At 36.7% G+C, this 21345-nt stretch overlaps 1 pseudogene across 1 annotated transcript; it reads left to right on the plus strand.

Moving 5' to 3' along the window:
* The first annotated feature begins 4996 nt into the window (after nucleotides 1-4996).
* Nucleotides 4997-7752, plus strand: LOC145073951 (uncharacterized; annotated as a pseudogene). The gene is made up of 3 exons (XR_013691614.1): nucleotides 4997-6077; nucleotides 6173-6983; nucleotides 7101-7752. The product of XR_013691614.1 is annotated as an uncharacterized LOC145073951 (transcript).
* Nucleotides 7753-21345: the final 13593 nt, after the last annotated feature.

Consider the following 21345-nt stretch of genomic DNA (forward strand, 5'->3'; position numbering starts at 1 on the left):
ATACGTACCGGGAACCAGGTGCTACAACTATTCTAATTGAATATTTGTTTTACTTGATGAGACATTCGATATGTTTCATAATTATCGAAGACATTATGCATGTCAAGGTTAATTACTCGAGTATGATGTGAAACACATCAATATCATCACAATAATACCTCCATCATAGTATCATGACATGACTGACTGGTTTGCAGATTTTGTTCATGTATGGGTTCTTTCAGTGCATCTAATTTCTATTATACTTAAGGAGGAACCTCAAGGTATTATACTAGTTTTAGAAATTATAACCATCAAATGTTACTATCTATTGAAACTCAACAAGAGAGAGATTTTTCAAGGAGTAAAAGTATTAACTATATACAAAATTTAACTGGGTTTCGTTTAGTATATTCAATATTGAGTCTTTAAAAATTAATACATGTGAGTATTTAAACTCTATTACATGCAAGGACAAGGTTTGAAAACACAAACCTTAAATTAAACTTAGTGTCAACGGTTTCTAGTAATTAAAGATTTAGTCAAGACTGGTTTAAATAGTCAAGACTTGAAGTAAATAAGTCAACAAAGTATTCAAGAAGATTAAAAAAGCAAAGTATGAACAAAGTAATGTAATTAAGAACAGGAAGAATGTATAAGAGAAGATTGAAAGAAATGAGAGAAGTGAAGGATTCTATTTGATACTTGATTTTGTGTATTTTTTGTGTAATTTTAGTACAAGGTTGACACACCTTTTATAGCTAAAGGATGGACAACAAGACAAATACATTGAACAAAGAGTGCGTATAACATTAAATAAAATCATAATAAAGTGGATTTCATCTGAACTGACGGTAGGCTAAAAACGGAGTACAACAAAAAGAGCTTTCTTCTAGTCAGATGAAGTTGACTAAGTTCCAAATCTGAGGCACCTCAGAACTAGTCCTCTCGGAGTGTTCATTTCATCTATGAATCTTCAATCTATCTTTGAATTACAATATTCTGTCTCGGAATACAGATGATCTCAGACTCTTCCTCTCGGAGCACGAACGATCTTGGAGTCTCTACACTTCATCTCAGAGTCTTGACTTCTAAAAATTTCATCTCAGATAAAAGACTATCTCGGAATCTCTATATCATATCGGATCCATGACCATCTTGGAATGGCTAGACATCTCGGATTGTCTAAGGGGCACTTTCGTGTTCTAACAATCTCTCCCTAAGTTTCCTTAGCATTCTTACTTTAATTCTTCTAAAGCAAGGAGATTTCTTTTCCTTTGTCTTTGGCAGGAGAATTCGGAGTGATGGTAGATGAGATGACTTTTTGATTGACTGGGTTGATGAATAATTTTGAGGGATGAAGGAACAAAGGTTCCTCAAGTAGGTCATCTGGCTTTTTTGGTGAAGGACCATCATAACCAGGAGCAATTTTCGGAGCAGGAATGGGAGGAGGAATTGGCAGAGAAGCTTGGAGTGCATCAGTAGCTATCTTCATTTGTAGTTCATCCTTTTCTATGCTTCAATTGAATGAGTGTTTGATGGCTAACAAACAAAGGACCATTTTTTCGTTTTATCTTCCGAGAGGGTTTTAATAACAGGTTTTTATTCATTGACTGCTTGGAGACCTAGAATGGCATCAACCATTTGATTATTTTCATCAACTTTTTCTTCACTTTCATCTTCAACTTCAACAAACACATCTTCAACTACAACTTCATTGACAAATTTGATTTTATCAACAGATGTTTCATGTCGTAGTTTGAATTATGGGATAGGTTTCTATAATTCTTCCCTGCTTGCATGGGAAGGCCCTACTTTCGATGCAAGCAATACGTCGAGCTTAAGATCATCAAGCTTTTCAAGCACTCATTAGAAGCTCATATTGATTTTCTTGGAGAGCGAGTAATATGCATCAACTGTCAAGCTTTAACGCTATCAAGAGTTTCTTCCATGACCAAGAGAATTACATCGAATTTTTGATTGGGAGTATCTACAAAATGTTGAGCAGAGTGAATGACTTTGATCAGAACTTCTTGCAAGATCATGTTGAAACCCTCCTTCTGTTTGATCTCTTTCTCCAATCTTTGAATTTGTTTATCATGACGGACACGAGTGTTGTTGATGAGTTTATTTGTAGTAGAAATCATGTCATCATGAATCTTCAGCATCGTAGAGATAGTGGAGATGTGATGATCAAGATTATCTAGGTATCATTCTTCAGCTTATTCCAATGTACGACTCAATCAAAGAGATATGAGTTGAGCCAATTAATTAGGTCTGTCAATTTCCAAGGGAGCAACAATTTTGATTTCGAAAAGTGATTTGATCACCAAATCGAGTTTGGAATCAAGCAATACGACATTTGAAGTGACAGCGTCGACCTTGGAATTGATTGTATCGACGTTATCTCGGAGTTCCAAGAGTGTGAACGGATCATCAATTTTTTCATCTATGGATCCTGTATCTGAGGGAGAGCTTCCTGAATTTCTATTAACATCAACATCTTCAAAATCTAGAGAACCAACAACACCTTGAGCTTGATTTTCTTGATCACCAACCTGATCTTCAATATTATTTCTTCCGAGGAAGAGAGAGTCTGAGGTCCTTTAGGACTTTGGATGTGGAAGGAATCTGGAAGGGAAATGAAGTTTGAGTGGGAAGAGCAGCAACATAGGCATTATTATCTTCAAAAACAATCTCAGTTTCCTTTGCAGGAGGAGAGCTATTAGGAGGAGGTTCTTCATCAATTGGAGTTGGTTCAACTTCATTGTTGGAGGAAGGCAAAAGAGCATCGACTTCGGAATCAATAAGTAGTGCCATCGTGAGTTCGTTGGGAAGTGCTCGAGTTCTCATTTGGAGAAGAGTGTACTCTACTTGATCTCTTGTAAGATTTAGATGACGAAGATGGATATGTCAAGAATTTCATTCCAATCATTAGACGTGGGACATGAGCGTCCTTTATTCGTGGTGGATATCGGCTTAGTTGTAACTTTCGAGGTTGGAGAGACAACTCCCAGTTTGAAATGCTTAGAACCTATGGAAAGGGCCACAAATTGTGCTTGTTTTGAAGAAGATGGTGGTTTCAAGATGATTCGTAAGTGTGTACCATGGAGCTCCAATGGACTTTGTTCAACACCAACAACAACCTTTTGAGAGGGTTGGGATAGATTATGTGGTGACTCCCCGTAAGTGTGTACAAGTGATTTTGAAACTCTGATGGGTGCATCGGAAGAGTGGGAAGGTGGGGTATTTTGTGACATAGTCAGGTCCAAAACCGATATGTGAATCTTTTTTAGAGGACACACCAGTTTTGGATCTCTCTATGGCTTTGGTTTTAGAAGGGGATCCTCTTCTCTTTAATGTGATCTTCTTCTCTCTAGGTCTATTCGCTTTCGAGGGCTGCTCATCTGAGACATGGGAAGGATTTGGTGGGATAGCCAAACTCGTGGTCTCCGGATGGAGTTTTTTGTGAGGAAAATCGGAAGGAATAAAAGTGCGAAAAACCCCAATTGCATGCAAAAAAATTTCTTTAGAGACTAAAACAATTCTATCACCACTGATTTTTCATTGAAGAACACCTTCATCAATCTTCACACTCTCAAAGGCTTCAAAAAGTAGATCAAGTGGGAAACTAGGGTTAGGAATTTTTGTAAGAGGGATGGCGATGGGATGATGAGATATGAATTTAACCATAACAGGAACAGATTCATCATAATCGAAGAGATCGAGTGAAAAAACTGAAAGATCTAGTATGCCCAAGAGTCATTATAGAATGATGTTGCTAATAATATATGATCTTATAGGGTCACACCATATTGCAAGTTACCATCAATTGATTATTTATTAGTATAATTTGATTATTAATAAATATATCAAACACTTGTATTTAATTGGAAAATTATTATTTCATAGAAATAATATTTTACTAATTGGGAATTTATTATTTATGGAAATAATATTTATTTGAGAAATAACAACTTATGAAATATATCATAAAGTATGATTATTTATAAGTTATATCTTAATAACTAGTTCAATTTATATAGAATGTAGTTTTATATAAAATAAGCTAGTTACAATTTATATAAAAGATAGTTTTATACAAAATAAGATATTTATATATGACCAGTTATATATATATATATATATATATATATATATATATATATATATATATATATATATATATATATAGGGTTAGGATTAAATGTGAATGGTATATATTGTGTGAATGTATGACAAGTTTTGGACCATTAGATTAGATTTGTATATGGATAAGATTATATGATGTACAATAGTTACAATGGAACACAATACATATAAACATTTCCTTTTAATAAAAGAACGCCATAAATAATAATTATAAGGGCATAATTGACATTCTGATTAATTACAGTAAGGAAGTTGAGAAAATTATGGAGAACACATTTATCTTAATTCAAATCCAAATTAAGAATCTCCTGCATCCCATTCTTTGAAAACCACTTCAATTTATGTGTTTCACTCTTCAATACTCAGTTTTAGTTAAACAACTTGTTCTTCAAGAATCAATTTCAATTTTGTATTCCATTGTTATGCATTACATTCAAGAATTAGTTTTCATTATGTTAACCAATGTTCTGCATAAAAAACAAAAAAGAATCTTTTAAAACAATATTATATCCATCATCAGTAAAAATGTGAAAAATAATATAATAAATTAACTGTGTTTTAAAAATCGCGCCTAAGGCGCTAGGAGGCACTAGGCGACATAAGGCGACAATGGAAACGCCTCCAGCCTCCAAGGCGAGGTAGTGTACATGAGGCATAGAATCTTGCTGTGAATCGGCGATTCTGTTTGAGGCGCCAAAGGGCTCGCCTTTAGGGATTCATGTACCGGGCCTTGTGTATTGGGCTTAATTCTACCCTATACGGCTATACCTATTAATTATGTTATTGCTTTTTAACTGTAATTATATATGTGTCGTTTAGTTTAATTCACGCTTCACATAGATCGATGCCGACTCTGCATTACTTCTGAGTATTCCAACAGGTCTCAATAATCACTATAAATCCATGTATCTTCTCCTCATTCTCTATCAATCCATGCAACTTTCTTCCCTCGTTCTCTATATTCTTTTGCTTCCATTATTCTGAAGTCTTTTCTTGTCATCCCTTCTTCGCATTCCACTGATACTATGGACACCAACAATCCTATTCTTGACACTGAAGATGCAATGGATCCAAGCAGGAGATATGGTACAGCTGACCCAACAAAAAGATACAAATTTACTTGCAAATTTTGTGTAAAGTCAACTTCTGGAGGAGTATACCGACTAAAACAACATTTAGTCGGAGGTTTCAAAAACTATAAAAGATGCCCAAAGTGTCCAGAGCATGTGCGGGAAGAAGTGAAGAACTATATGATCCAGAAAGAAGCAGAAAAAAGTGCAAGAACTACTGACCATTCAAATGTAGTGACACTTGATGACTATGATGAAGATGATGATGGCGTGGGACAAGGAAGTAGCAAGACTCCACCTAAAAAACCAAGACAAAAGGGTCCTCTAGACAAGTTTTATGCCACTTAACCAGAAGACAAACTCAAAGGTAGAAAATGTGGAAAACAGCAAACAATTAATGAGGTATGTAGAAAAGACCTTAGGGACAAGGCTTGTAAGGAGATAGGTCGTTGGTTTATGATGCAGGGCTACCTTTTAATGCAGCCTCTTATGATAGCTTTCATATTGCAATGGAATCTGTTGCACAATTTGGCCCGAGATTCAAACCTCCAAGCATGTATGAGCTTAGAGTTCCTCTACTTAAAAATGAAGTGGAATCCACCCAAAAAGTGTTGAAAGATTACAAGCAAGAATGGGCAGTAAAAGGTTGCTCGATTCTGTCAGATGGATGGCGTGATTCAACTGTTCAGAAAGATATTGTGAACTTTTTAGTGAATTCTCCTAAAGGTTCAGTGTTTTTGAAGTCCTTGGATGTCTCAGAAATCAAAAAAGATGCAAATGCATTGTTTAAAATGCTTGATGATATGGTGGAAGAGATAAGAGAGGAGAATGTAGTGCAAGTGGTGACAGACAATGCATCTAACTATGTTAAAGCTGGTAAGTCACAAAGCCTTAATAACTCTTTTACCTGTTAGTTACTGTTTTGAGTACACTTGTCTTATTCTTTCATATTTCTCTCAAAACTCTTTTAGGATCAATGTTAGAGGCAACAAGACCACATTTATACTGGACTCCTTGTGCCGTTCACTGTATCGATCTAATGTTGGAAGATATTGGAAAGATCCCAAGGCTGCGGAATACTTTGAAGGGAGATATGTTCTGCAATGGTTATATTTATAACCATGTTGGCATTGTCAACATGATGAGGAGGTTTACAAATCAGAGAAACCTACATAGGCCTGCAATCACGAGATTTGCAACATCATTCATTACTCTTTCCCAAATGCATAAACAAAAAAATAATTTACGGAAGATGATCACGTCTCCAGAGTGGAACAATTCCAAGTGGTCAAAAGATGTTGCAGGGAAGAGACTAACATCAACTTTTTTGCAAGAAAGGTTTTGGAGAAATATAGTCTTTGCTTTAAAGTTAACTGGACCTCTTGTTAAGGTTCTTAGAATGGTAGATGGAGACAAAAAGCCAGCCATGGGATACATCTATGAGTCCATGGATAGGGCTAAAGAGACTATCGCTGCTAGTTTTTTTGCATAAGGAAGAACATTATAAAAAAGCTTTTGAGTATATTGATGCAAGGTGGGATTGCCAACTCCATAGACCATTACATGCAGCTGGGTTTTTCTTAAATCCAGAATTGTATTACAAAAATCCCGAGAATGCAATGTGTGTTGAGGTTATGAATGGATTGTATGCAACCATTCAAAGGTTGGTACCTGATTTGAGCACTCAAGATAAGATTGGGGAACAACTAGACTTGTATCAAAATGCCCAAGGTCTTTTTGGCAATCCAATAGCCATAAGACAAAGAGACAAAAGACTTCCAGGTAATAAAAAAAATAAAAAACAGTGGATTGGTCCCTAATTTTTTTTGTTACCTGACTATTTTTTTTCTGTTAACAGATGATTTTTTCTGTTAGCAATTGATTTTTTTCTGTTAACAGCTGATTGGTGGTCTGCCTATGGAGCGTCGGCACCGAAGTTACAAAAATTTGCTATCCGAGTTCTTAGCTTAACTTGTAGTGCTATGGGCTGCGAGAGGAACTGGAGTGTCTTTCAACAACGTCATTCAAAAAAAGGAACAGATTAGTACAAAGTATATTAGTTGACATGGTGTACATCAAGTTTAATCGTGCTTTGCAAAGAATATATCAAAGAAAGGACACAACTGATCCTATTCTTTTGAAAGAAATAGATGAAAGTAACGAGTGGTTGATGGGTCATATGGATAAGGAAAATGTTGAGGAGGATGACTTTGTGTTTGACAGAGATGATTTAACTTGGTCTGCTGTTGATAAAGCTTTTCGGGCATCTGAGCCTAATTATTCTACTAGGAGGTCATCTACACCAAGTTCTACTAGGAAGGCATCTGAAACCTCAAATTGTAGAATGGCTTCTAGGGGATTTAGCTTGATTGATGAAGAGACAGAAGAAGACATTGGAGTTTCTGAAGATGATGGGGAGGAGGAAGTACTTGGGATTGATGTTGATGACGATGATGTTGATGAGTTTTAGGCCTTTTGGTTATTTATGATTTCTGTTATGTTATGTTTTGTGTTTGTCTTTGAATTATGATATGGGTGTTTTGCTTCTTAACTTGGTTATTAAGTTGTTTTGTCTAGGAGTTATGGTTCTAAAATACTTTTAACTTTTTTTTAATATACAAGCGCCTCGCGTACGTGAATCCCTCGATTCGAAGCGCCTCAAAAAATGAGGCTCTCGGATGGCTAATCGCCTCGGAGCGCTTCACGCCTTTTAAAACATAGTAAATTAAACATATTCTACAAGAATGTGATTAAATTCATTAAGAATAAGATAAAAAAAAAGTACCCCAAAAAACTTAAATATTAACAATCAAACATACACAAAAAACTAAGGATCCAATAAAATTCAAAAAAAAAAAACATTTATCGTCTATGACATTCCTAAATTTTGTCATCCACGTTGAGTTTTTGTCTCTCTTTCTTCTTATTTCTACTTCTTGCATGCGTTGTGTTTTTCTAGTATGGCAAGCTTCCCAAATTCTTGCAATACAATTCTTGAACAATCCCTACACTAAAGAACCTGAAACCCTAAGTTCAACAAGTTAGCATACTATAAGAGCGTACAAAAAATTAAATCAATAAACAACCCAATTCAAATAGAGTATCATGAAGATCAATGAAATTTTATCAGAATTTAACCAATTTCGGCAAGAATTTAATTAATATTTTACAAAGTTATCAGCCTAACAATACATTTCTTCAACAACAGAAACATGCATAACACAATGGCAATAAAATTCTACAAGAAAAGGCACAATATATGAACACTACATGTATTCTTTAATAATTTATAAATAATTGTAACCTAAATCAATGTTATATTAAACAAATTACCCTTATTCTATGATAAATAATCCATGGAAAAATGCCTATAAATTTAACATCTAACAATATTTATAGCATATTCTAATAGGATATAAAAAAACTTATATAATAAATTTTAGGATTTGAACCTCAAGACAATTGATTTCTTTGAAAAATCAAATTTGGTCTGGGATATACATCGATTTGATGAGGTGTTGCAACTTGTTCATGTTGTTCAAGAATGGTTTCAAAATGAAGGACACCAAAAAACATAAAAATTGCAATTGTTAAAACAACCCTAAACTAACTTAAGTGAATTTAAAGCTTATGAATTACTAGCATTCTTTCATAATAATTAACAGCCATTAACCAATCTGGTTGCATCTTTGAATACCAAGTAGTATTGTTTTGAAAAACAACAACATTCTTCAAGAATACTTGCTATATTATTCAAGATTACTTGCCAAATTTTTAAGAATGTCTCCCGACTTTGAATAGACAGTAGTATTGCTTTGAAAAAAAACAAGATTCTTCAATAATGTTGTTGTTTTTCAAAACAGTACTACTTGGTATTCAAAGAAGCAACCAGATTTAGTGCTGGGAGCCTTATTTGTGAGGGAATTGTTGGATATAACGTAACTTAGTTGAGTTAAGGCACTTCTTGAGGAAAGTACAGATATATGTGGAAGGTAGTTTGGGCCCATACTACTGGAAGCAAAGGATCCGTACTCAATTAAAGGAGGGTTGCGATGAATCCAGAGAGCTTGTGGATTTGTGATTTCGCCGATGTGTATATTTGATGCATATTCTGGTGGTTTATATGATCTATTTTCACTATGGTGGTATTACAAGGCAGGCCAGTTGCCAGTTCCAGTATTGAGGAGGGTTTGAGCTTAGGTTCTGGAGTCGGGCAACTTGATGATCAAACGAGGGAGTTCATCTCGTCTGAGATAAGGCGCAGTATCCTTGAGCAGGCTCCTGCGATCTTTGGCACGATCAAGGATGGTATTTTGGAGATTCTTGATGAACAGTTGAGCGCCCTTCACGCTGAGATTGTGGCTTTTTTTGGGACGCATTCTCTAGATTTTGGGGAGTTTAGGGCATGTGTAGCTCCAGATTATCATGGGGAGAGGGACCCTATTACAAGCAATAGGTGGTTAGCAGATGTTGCTAACGCCTTCCATACCAGTCGATGTCTCGAGGGGGGACAAGGTCAGACTAGCTTCCTGCCTCTTAAAGGATAGGGCATGTGATTGGTGGGAGGACGTAGAGCATGTTGTGGGTGATGATGTTATTGATTCGATGACCTGGGGTGATTTCTCAACCAGGTTCCGAGCTGAGTTGGCACCGGTGGTTGAGGTGCAGTAGTTGGCATGAGAATTCTAGGATCTATGCCAGACTACTGAGATGGTGGCAGAGATCACTGCTATGTTCATGGAGAGATCACTTTTGGTTCCGCAGTATGTGGCGGACGAGGAGATGAAGAAGTCGCAGTACCATGAGACGATGGGGAGTGATATTTGGCAGTTTGTTAGCCGATCCAGTTGCAAGACGATGGAAGACATTATAGCGAGGGCTAGGGAGAGGGAGATTGATTTGGAGATGGAGAAGAAAAGGAAACCAGATTTTGTGTCTAGTGTTGAGGGGTTGGACAAGAGAACCTAGGTGGTTGATACGATAGGGAAGGGCTAGCAGGGTTGAGCCCGTTACGGCAGGTCGCACGAGAGGACATGCAGGGTGGGTGGTTCCGGCTACTTCAAGTGCGGCAGGAATGGTCATATCAGCAAGGATTTAACTACTACCACCACCATCACCCTGGTATCTGATCTGATTTGCTTTCAGTGCAATCAAAGGGGCCATAAGAAGGCCCATTTTCCGAGTTTGGCTGTAGCAGGACCGGTGTCAGCACCTGCTCCTGTGACTCTTCAAATCACTGACGGCCGCCAAGTTCGGGCAGATGCACCTGTGTCGAAGAGCATGGCTTTCCAGCTGACGACAAAGGAGGCGCGTGCAGCTCCCAATGTTGTGATGGGTATGTATCTTCTCCTTATATCTTTATTTATATTGAATTGTTTGCTTATGTTTATTTGTTTTATTTTAGGATCGTTCTGTGTGAACGGTATCTCTTCTTTGGTATTATTTAATTAAGGGGCTACCCGATCGTTTGTATCTCTTGTGTTTAGCAAGAGATTTGTTGGAGCTCGGTGGGAGCTGGATTGTCCTCTAGATGGTTAGATTGCTAATGATAGGTCTATTCGGGTTGCAAGGGTTCATCCAGGTTGTACTCTCTAGTTATTCAGCAAACAGTATCCGGTTGATCTGGTTCCCATTCCTCTGCGTGGGAACAAGGTTGTTGTGGGAATGGATTGGTTGAGCCCTAATGGGGCAATAATCGACTATGAGTAGTAGTTAGTTTGGGTTTGGACCCCAAGTGGGGGAGAGATGGTGATTCAGGGTGAGGGACCGCAGCGTGGGCCGATTATGTGTTCTATAGCGAGGGCCAAACTCTATCTTTATCAGGGTTGTTCGGGTTTTCTCGCTTATGTCATGGATACCTGGGAAAAGTGTAAGGTGACCATGGATGATGTGCCGATTGTGAGGGATTATCCGGATGTGTTCCCAAAGGATTTTCCAAGGGTACCTCCGGAGAGGCAGGTGGAGTTCAGGAATAATTTGGTTCCTGGTGCGGCTCCGATAACTAAAGCACCGAATCGGTTGGCTCCTCTCGAGATGCAGGAGTTGTCTACACAATTGCAGGGGCTGTTAGACAAGGGATTTATTAGGCCGACTTGTTCACCTTGGGGAGCCCCGATTCTGTTTGTGAAGAAGAAGGACGGGTCTCATCGGATGTGTATAGATTATCGGGAGTTGAATAAGGTAACAGTGAAGAACCGTTATCCCTTTCTGAGGGTTGATGATTTTTTCGAACAGCTTCAGGGTGCATCTTAGTTCTCCAACATTGATTTGCGATCGGGTTCTCATCAGATGCGGGTCTGGGATGAGGATGTACAGAAGACGACTTTCCAAACTCGATATGGTCATTATAAGTTCATGGTGATGCCTTTTTCGGCTCACCAATGCTACAACCGCGTTCATGGATCTCATGAAAACGCATATGCAGACCGATGTTGGATCGGTCTGTGATACTATTCATTGATGATATTCTAGTTTATTCCAAGACTCAGGAGCAACATAAGGAGCACTTGAGGGAGGAGCTGGAGACCTTGAGGATGGAGAGACTTTTCACAAAGTTCTCCAAGTGTGAGTTATAGTTGCACGAGGTTGTTAGGTCATAAATTGATGTTTATACTTTGCTTTTCATAAGCTATTAGAGTTCTCGGTTTAGGACCAAAAACACCATGTTTTGGTGTTGTTTGGACCAAAGTCACATGTGATTTTGGTTAGGCTTAATAGTGTTTCGTTTGGGTTTTGGGCTTGGGCTTTGTTATTATGTCTAGGTATAAATAGTGTTATTTAGGCCTTGTAAAGTGAGTTAGAAGTTCTTGGGGGTGCCGTATGCTAAGGAGGTGATCTAGAGAGAAACAGAGAGAAAACAATGTGTAATCGGAATCTTATGTACCGGACGATTAATCAATATATCGTATGCATTGAAGATTCATTTTGTGTTCTTATTCATCTTATATCTTGAATTATACACTTTGATTGGGATTCCACACCATCAAAGTGAATCCGATTGATACGTAGGAGAATTCGGGACTTACAAGTGGTATTAGCGCTTGGATCGGTATCAATCAGGTCATTGCAAAAGTTTTTTGGAGTTTCTAAGTGTTTTTATTTATATTTTATGAATTTTTGGCCACTGTTCTTCGTATTTTTGGAGTTTAGATCGAGTTTGGCATTCAAAATTTGAATATCCCGTGTTTTTGGCAAGTTTTGGGCATTTTAGGTCAAGATTTGCAAGATCTCGGTGGCAGACTTTGGATCTGGGTCAAGCCCTTGAAGATCTCGGAGTCAACAGCAATTCTCGGTCGGAGACGAGGGTTATCGGTCTAAAGTTCTCGCCTTGTTCACGGTTTTCGCTTCTCGTTTCACAAGTTCTCGGCCTCATATTTCAGACAGAAGCCTCGGATTTCAGTTTACCGATCTCGGTGCAATACTTCTCGGTCAGAAGCCTCGCGAATTCGGTCCTGCTCTCGGATTTGGATCTTCAGTCCTCACAATTTATGTGCTAATTTCGGATTTTTAACATTTTTGGTCTAAAAATCAAGTTTTCGGTATTAAAGCCTCGTTTTCGATATTAAAGCTTTGTTTTTCGTCAAAAAGGCTCGTATTTGGTCAAATACTCTCGTTTTTTGTCAAATACTATTGTTTTCGGTCTAGAAATTTTTGTTTTCGGTTATTTTTTTTGGACAAAAGGTTTGACTTTCATATTTGACTTTTGAATCTCAAGTTTGACCTTTGACTTTCAAGTTTGACTTTTGACTTTCAAATTTGACCTTTGACTCTTAACTTTGACTTTTAAGTTTGACTTTTATATTTGACTTTTCAAGTTTGACTTTCAAGCTTGACTTTCGAGGTTTCAGATCAAAGGGCATTTTTCTTGGTTTCACAATCAGTTCTACTTTTGGTAAATTATTCTTTTTGGTGAATAATGAGTTATTCAATCACCAAAGTAAGTGAAAACTCATGCTCTCAGTCGTATGAAGCTAAAATTAAACATTATCGTGGTTAACATGAGTTATTAATTAGGGAAATTGAGGACCTTAAATACGAACGATATACTATCATAAAGGACCAAAAACCCTTGAAATAAATATTAGAGGCCAAAACCAAAGACTTTAGAGAACTTCAAGAAGAATATAACACTAAATGTGAGCACTATGATTATGCTCACCTAAAGATTGCCCGTCTAACTGCCGAGCTTAACACATTGAAAAATAAGTTGGAAAATACAGACTTTAATTTTAAAAAGTTTGACGTATAAAGTAAGAAAGTTGAGACTATGATTGAGAAACAATTAAAATTTAAAGATAATCAGAATAAGGGTCTAGGGTATCACAGTGTTCCACCTCCCTTAAATGATAACTGTACCCCGCCCCTTGAAACCAATGAGGTAGAGATACCTGCTCAGTATGGCCAAAGCCCTGTACCAGCATCAGTTAAGATTGAACAATTTGGACCAACTGAGAATATTGAGGTGAACGATACTAATGTTTCTACCTCATGTGCAGAGCTGGTCACAGTGTAAGATGGGCATGAGTAGAAAAAAAATAACTCTTGTTCTGTTGAAAATGATTCAAAAACTTGTGATAAGGTGAGCGGTTCTAATGCTTCTACTTCATGTGTAGATAAAGAAGTAGTGCAAGATGGGAGTAAGCAGAATAAACTCAATTATGACTCTGCTGAAAATGATTCAAAATCTTGTGATGCTGATACTCCCACTAGGCCACTATGGAAAAACCCAAGCTACAAACGTCTGTTAAACAATATGTTAAATGTTCTTGTGCTTGTGAAAGTCCCTTGAAAAAAAATTCTTTTGGAAAAGGACCAAGTCATAATCTCATCTATATGAAAAGACAGACTTGCTTTAACTGTGGGACTCCCGGTCACATTGCCAGAAATTGCCGATATCGTTTATATGTTCCTTACTACCAACATGGGTGGTAGAATGTGCCAAGAGGGAGATTCTCCAAAAGAAACCCTTTGAGCTCACGTTCAAACAACAGTGATTGGAATGCTAAGAAGGGCAAGAATGAAACTCCTAAGGACAAGAAGGAAATGTTTGACAAGATGCCAAATTCAAGAAATGGTTATGTTAGACCAAGATCGGTTAGGTTGAAGTCATCTCGGCAATCGGTTTCAAGTTCTAAAGCAAGTGCTAAGGCATCCATCCGATCAAACAAAAAATGGGTTAAACCCCACTACAGATGGGTACCAAAGGTTCATACTCCCAAATCATCTAATGATTCTAATGTTTCGTCATCTTTTGTGTCTGATAAATAGGATATGTCATGGGAGAGAGTACCTTGTGTAGATCACAAATGGGGATTGTACATAACGATGTGAAGAATTTTTGGATTTGTTCCGAGATTGAAACATAGCTAAGGCTGAACATGTTGCTGCATATGCGTGCTGTTCTTAGATCATCTGGATGCAACTTCAATTGTTGAATTACGGGTTGAGTTTTCTTCTCGATACTCCTAAGTTTTTCTTAAAATGATTCGTTTTGAAGACAATTTTTTAAATTTACGCATTTATTTTATTTTCTTTCTTCTCCATGCACAAATTAGGGGGGAGAAATAAAAAAAATTATAAAAATAAAAAAATACAAAAATATGTTTTTCTTTCGTAAGTATTTTTGGGAAGTTATATGAAGTTTAGTGCTAAAGAGCAATATGAGATGCGTGTAATGCACTGAAACTAAATTGTTTACACTCTGTGTTCGATGTGCTAGTAGGCACTAAGGATTCAAAATGAAAGGACTAGACATTGTTGACAATGAAAGTACTTGACAGTGTTAATTTATCTGGACTTAGATAGTTACATTTGGACTGACCATAAGACACTTGGATAGATCGAGAAGTGAGATAAAAAAGGGAGCCTACAAGATACATTAAAATTACTTATCATCCAGAATTGTGGCTCAACATTTCTTCGATGTACAGACTAATGTCCTTAATTCTGGTGCTGATAGGGTGAATGGGGGGCTCTAATAAAGTATGACGGTGTGAAATTCTTTTTCTTTCTTATCCTCTTTGTCAATCATATGTTTCCCCATTTGCGTGATCGGAAGATCCGACCTGAGACGCAACATATGCACTCTATTTCTATACATATCTATCTATGTCAGTCATATGTTGTCCCCTCTGCGTAATCGGAAGATCCGACCTGGGACACAACATATGCAACTTTTTGTATCTTTATCCCTTTATCTATGTTAGTCATATGTTGTTCTCTCTGTGTGATTGGAAGACACCCGACCTGGGATACAACATATGCATCTTTATATATATTTTCTCTCTCTTAAATAATTGAGCACTCACCTAAAGTAAAGAGCTCTTTGGAATTTCTTGATTGTCGGGGTATGTCGTGAACTGGGGAACACGTTCTGGTAGATCTAAAATTGAATCATTTAAAGAGTTGTCTGTAGATCTCGCTGCTGAATTTGAGTGGACAACAATATCCTTGGTTGTCGTCAGTAAAATGGTCTATTTAGGAATAAAGATCACAATGACTTGTCACTTATGATCTATCAAACTTGTCAATGTCCTTTGTGTCTAAGTGGATCACAATATTGATGATTGACCAGAGCTAAACATGCAAGTGTGTGCTGATAAACGATATTGAATTGCTTGAAAACTTTGATCCCAAAAGTTTCTGTTTTGTACAATTTGTATCTTATTTTTGTTTTTGTTAAATTTGTTCATATTTTTCCTCTATGCAAAAATTTAGGGGAAAATTCAAAAATTCAAAAAAAATCAAAATTAAAAAATCCGAAAATATGTTTAATTCTGTTTTATTTCCCTTTCAGAAAATTGAAAATCCAAAAATATTTTATTTTTAATTTTGTGTGTAGTTTTAATTTTATTTTAATTTCTTAGTTATTTCTATTGTGTGCTAAGTTTATTTTTACTTTTATTTTTCATCTCAAAGTTTCTTTTGTCTTAAAAAGCAAATTCAAAAGGAAGAAGAGACTCAAAGAGAATTAAAAAAAAAAAAAAAAAAGGAGACTCAAGGAGACTCTATCGGAATTTTCAGAGCAAGGAGAAAAATCTTGGAAAGGAGTTGATGGTCATTACACTTCAATCTATTTTCACAAGGAATTGAAGGATAGAAACTATACAAATTGTCAGATATGCAATATATTTCTAAGAACTGTCGTATTTAAGGAATTAAAAGTCTGAAAATGTATGATGTCATGGAACCAGGTGTCACACCCCCGAACCAGACGGCGGAAACGTCCGAGGGCTCCTGTGACTTAAATTGAATATCATCACAATGAATATACATGAATCATAACATAAACATCACCATGCATCAATATATTACAACCGACATTGTTCACATTAAGTAAATTGTTTTAACATTACAAATCCATACATAAATTGTTTGATAGTTTTCAAAAGCAAAACACACTAACATACTTGGTACTTATTCCTCAGCTTACCTGTTACCTGAGAATACAAGTTATTTTGAAAACGGTCAACATATGGAATGTTGGTGAGTTCATAAGCATGTTTGATATGAAAATGTTTTGTGTAGTTTGAACGAGAACAACCCAGAAAATCTGATATTTTCTTAAAAGACCATTGTTTGTAAAAAGGTGTGAAGATCCGTAAATATATGCATGATGATTTCAAAACATGTATAATTGAAGAACTTAGTATTAAACGTACAAGTGAAAATGTTGAACTTCCCCGGAAAACCCGATGTTTTCCAAATACATAAAATACAGTTATTTCTCAAATTGTTATACCACCACAATGAATAATTTTGATTACTCTTCCTTGATTACTCGAATGGTTTTGGATTAATTAATGGTTGTGAGTCGTTATAACCATGCATGATAATGACTAGTTATAACTACATACTACGAACGATCCTTAGAGGTGTCGCCCGTTATTACTCACTTAAATCCAAACAACCTCGATTACTTTTGATTAACAACCTGAATCTGTTTACTTTAATTACTCATAAGCCTAACAAACGAGGAGGAGAGGAGTGCAAAGTCCTACTGCTTCCGTGAGTTTATTTTAGGTTGTTGGGTGTGCGAAGGACACGTTGGCCCATTTCACATTTGATTACTTTGACCCTATTAGCAATGCTAATGGGCCACTAAGGCCCAATAGCACTCAAAAGCCATTGAGGGTCCTTTCAATATGAAATTAGGTCATAGAAGGCCCAATAACATATATTATCGTTATCCCTTGGGCCCAAAGATCATGTTAATGGAATTCAAAGGTCCAACAAGCATGATTGAAGCCTTTAAGCCCAAGGTTTTGGAATGTTTACTTGCCTTGGGTATTGTACGATTATTGGTGGGTTTGATTGAACGATTGTTATTTTTGTATCGACTCGAGACCGATCGATTTGTTTATAACGATATTAGGAGTTATACGTGTATTCGTCTTTCAATTTTTGTAAGTCGTAGATTAGTATTTTTGACTCAATATTCTATAAGTAAAATAATTGGTTTAAAAATAGTGGTTTAACCTTTTCAGCCCCTTTCTTTTTATAAAAATATCAATTTTAGTCATTTATATGACAGAAAAGACATTTTAAACCCTTAAGACATTTTCTTGACACTTTTGCATCATAAACTTGTTCAAATGATGTTTTTAGCTCAAAGTTTATTCTTTGGCAGTTTCAGTCCTTCCAGAAAAGTGTTTTTCGGTTTAAAACCCAAACTTTTGCAACTTTTACAACTTTGGTTCAATCCAAAAACTTAACATTTTTTATCCTTTTTGGAAAAAGAAAGTCATTTTTAACCCTTGAAATAGTTTTGTTTAAATTTTTATCCCCTGTTTTGAAGAAATTACCATTTCAGACCTTTTAATTTCATGATTTTCACAACTTTGGGCTTGTTGGGCCGAAAAGCCCAAAAATTAGCCCAATAAGCTAATATTCACATTTTAAGTCCTTTGAAGTGCATAATATTCATAAAAACATTTGTTGTAACTGTTTTGACTCCTTTGACCCATAAGAAAACCGTAAGTGGCAATTTTTTACCCAACTTTTGTTTATTTGACAATTTAAGCCCAAAAGTGGGTTTTATGTTGAAATATGTTTATCACAATCTTATGAGTTAATATTCTTGACTTGTTTAGTATAATATAACTTGGATCATGTTTTTTTTCCTTCTTATGTCATAGATCTCGAGATTTCTTCCCTTTTGGTTACATATTCATCACCAAAAACACATAAAATCACACATACATGCATAAAATCATACATAGCATACACATACACATAGATCTACACATTTTATTGTATTCTCCCCCATAAAACATATAAAAACCGAAAAATAGAGGGGTATGAACTCACCTTTGCTTGTTGTTTTTGATTTAGAAGGAAGAAATGAAGAAAACTTGATCCTAGCAAGCCTTCTTGGAAGATCTCGAACTTAAGGAGTTTTCTAGGAGTATGATCACCAAAAACTTGTTTAGAATGAGTGATCTTACATGAGAGAGGAGTTTTATAACTTAGACATGTGAAAACTTACAAAAGGATGATGATTATCTTGTAAATCCTCTTGAAACACAAGTAGAATTTCGGGATTTTTAAATGTAGAAGAATGGATGAGTCTTGAGTGATTTAGAGAGAGTTTTGTTGTGATGTGTGTGTGTTTGAGAGGCTCTCGGCCGAGTAGAAGAAAGAGAGAAGAAGAGAGATGAGGTTGCATGGAAATATGAGAGGGAGCTTGGATGTTTGAAGTGTAATGCCTAGTTATCCACAAAATAAAAATGAGGTGGCAAGCAAAAGTCAACTCTTCCTTCCTATGCTTTGTAGTTGGGTCGAGAATGGGCTTATTGAAAGGAGTTATGTAATAATTTGAGCCCATTCTTGCATTGTTTGAAAACATGTAACTCATGAGGAAAATTTTTCGGCCCATTGGGCTCCCATGAGGGTTTACGGCCCAAAATAAATCTAGAATGAGTTTTATGGTCCATTAGGGCTAATTAGATTTTTTTGTGGTCCAATAAGCCCATTAAAGATAACCTAGTTCATTTTAGGCTTATAAGGCCCAAAATATTAAGTTTTATGTGTATGGGTCCAATTAGGGCCCATTTGAGAGTTCTATATTCAAGATAGTTAAATTGGAAGTTTATTGGTCCATTAGGCCCAATAAGGAAATCCTAGTCCAAAATGGACTTAAATCGGGATTTCTAGGGTTTCCAATTCTTTGTTGACTATTTGCAGTGCTTGTATAAAGTGTTTGATGGACGATTCGTTGTTATTGAATAAGCATCATACATGCTTTCACATTTTTGGTTCACATTTGTTATCATTGTTGTTGTTACAAGGCATCAAAATTCCTAGTTGTGACACCAGGGCGATGCACCTCGCAAGGCACGATTATCGTTGAATGTGTCGCCAAGGGCCAAGTTAACTTATTTAACTTGAAAAACTGTATTGAGATCTTTGATCTAGGATATACAGGGGCTAACATAAAAAAGGCCATGAGTAGTTCTCCGATACTCAACAAGTCGCAGTGCGTTCCTCCGTGTTCGCACAGATACTGCGAGTAGTCTCCTTCTGAGCCAAGGCTGGGTCCCTTAACAATTATGGTGAGAAGGGTCATTATGATTCTGTGATCCACAAGGACTTTTTAGTCATTTGTTACTTTTCAAGGCGCAATGGTGATCGTTAAAGAATTTTCATTTGAAGGAACAAGAAGTGAAGATTATTTTTCAACATTCGCTTTTTCAACCCAAAAGCAAGGTGAAGTTGTACTTGAAGTTATGTGACAGATTGCATTGAAGCCCCCTCAATCAATTTGTTGCTATCTGTGAACCTGCTGAAGTGATCCAGAAGAATCGATCTCTCTATTATTATCTCTGAAGTATTTCAAAGCTGAAAGTGTTGATTTTCAAGAACCTCTACAAGAAGCATCTACACCCAATCTACGTTCAAAGTCAAATTCTTAGAAGGAAGTCCAACTACTAGAAATTAAGTCATTCATGAAGAAAGTTCATATGTTCATCTTGAAGTTGTGAAGAAATCGAAGATTAGAGCTGAAAGCTAAAGATTAAAAAGAAAAGTGAAAAGAAAGCGATAAACCAAGGGGGAGATTGTTAGGACTAAATTATGGTTTATACTAAGTTAAATAAGTGAAAAGAAATCTATAAACCAAGGGGGAGATTTTTAGGTCATAAATTATGGTTTATACTTTGCTATGCATAAGCTATTAGAGTTCTCGATCTAGGACCAAAAACACCATGTTTTGGTGTTGTTTGGACCAAAATCACATGTGATTTTGGTTAGGCTTAATATTGTTTTGTTTGGTTTTTGGGCTTGGGATTTTTTATTAGTTATATGTATAAATAGTGTTATTTAGGACTTGTAAAGTGAGTTAGATGTTCTTGGGGATGCCATATGCTAAGGAGGTGATCTAGAGAGAAATAGAGAGAAAACAGTGTGTAATCAGAATCTTATGTACCAGACGATTAATCAATATATCGTGTGCATTGAAGATTCATTTTGTGTTCTTATTCATCTTATATCTTGCATTATACACTTTGATGGGGATTTCGCACCATCAAAGTGTATCCAATTGATACGTATGAGAATTCGGGATTTACAGAGGTGCAGTTTATGGGGCACCTTGTCAACCAGAATGGTATTCTGGTTGACCCGGCCAAGGTCGAGGCCGTGATGCTGTGGGAGGTTCCAAGGTATCCATCTGACATTCGGAGCTTTCTTGGTTTGGTTGGTTATTATCGAAGATTCATTCAGGATTTCTCCAAGAGCGTTGTTCCCTTGAACCGACTGGACAAGAAGTCTGTGACTTTTCGCTGGTGGCCTAAGCAACAGGCAACTTCTGAGACTCTTAGGCAGCGGTTGTGTGAGGTGCCGATTCTAACCCTACCAAAGGGTATTGATGACCTCATGGCTTATTGTGATGCATCGATCACAGGTTTGGGGCAGTGTTGATACAGCGGGGTCGCGTGATCGCTTACGTTTCGAGGCAGTTGAAGCCTCATAAGGTGAATTATCCGACCCATGATTTGGAGTTGGGGCTGTGGTTTTTGCGCTCAAGATTTGGCGACATTACCTCTATGGGGTCCGGTGTACCATCTACACGGATCACAAGAACCTACGGTACTTGATAGATCAGCTGAATCTGAGCATGAGGCAGCGCTGATGGTTTGATATGGTG

The sequence above is a fragment of the Lactuca serriola genome, chromosome 9 (genome assembly GCF_051521515.1).
Source record: "Lactuca serriola cultivar US96UC23 chromosome 9, Lser_US96UC23_V15, whole genome shotgun sequence".
In the NCBI taxonomy this organism is placed as follows: Eukaryota; Viridiplantae; Streptophyta; class Magnoliopsida; order Asterales; family Asteraceae; genus Lactuca; species Lactuca serriola.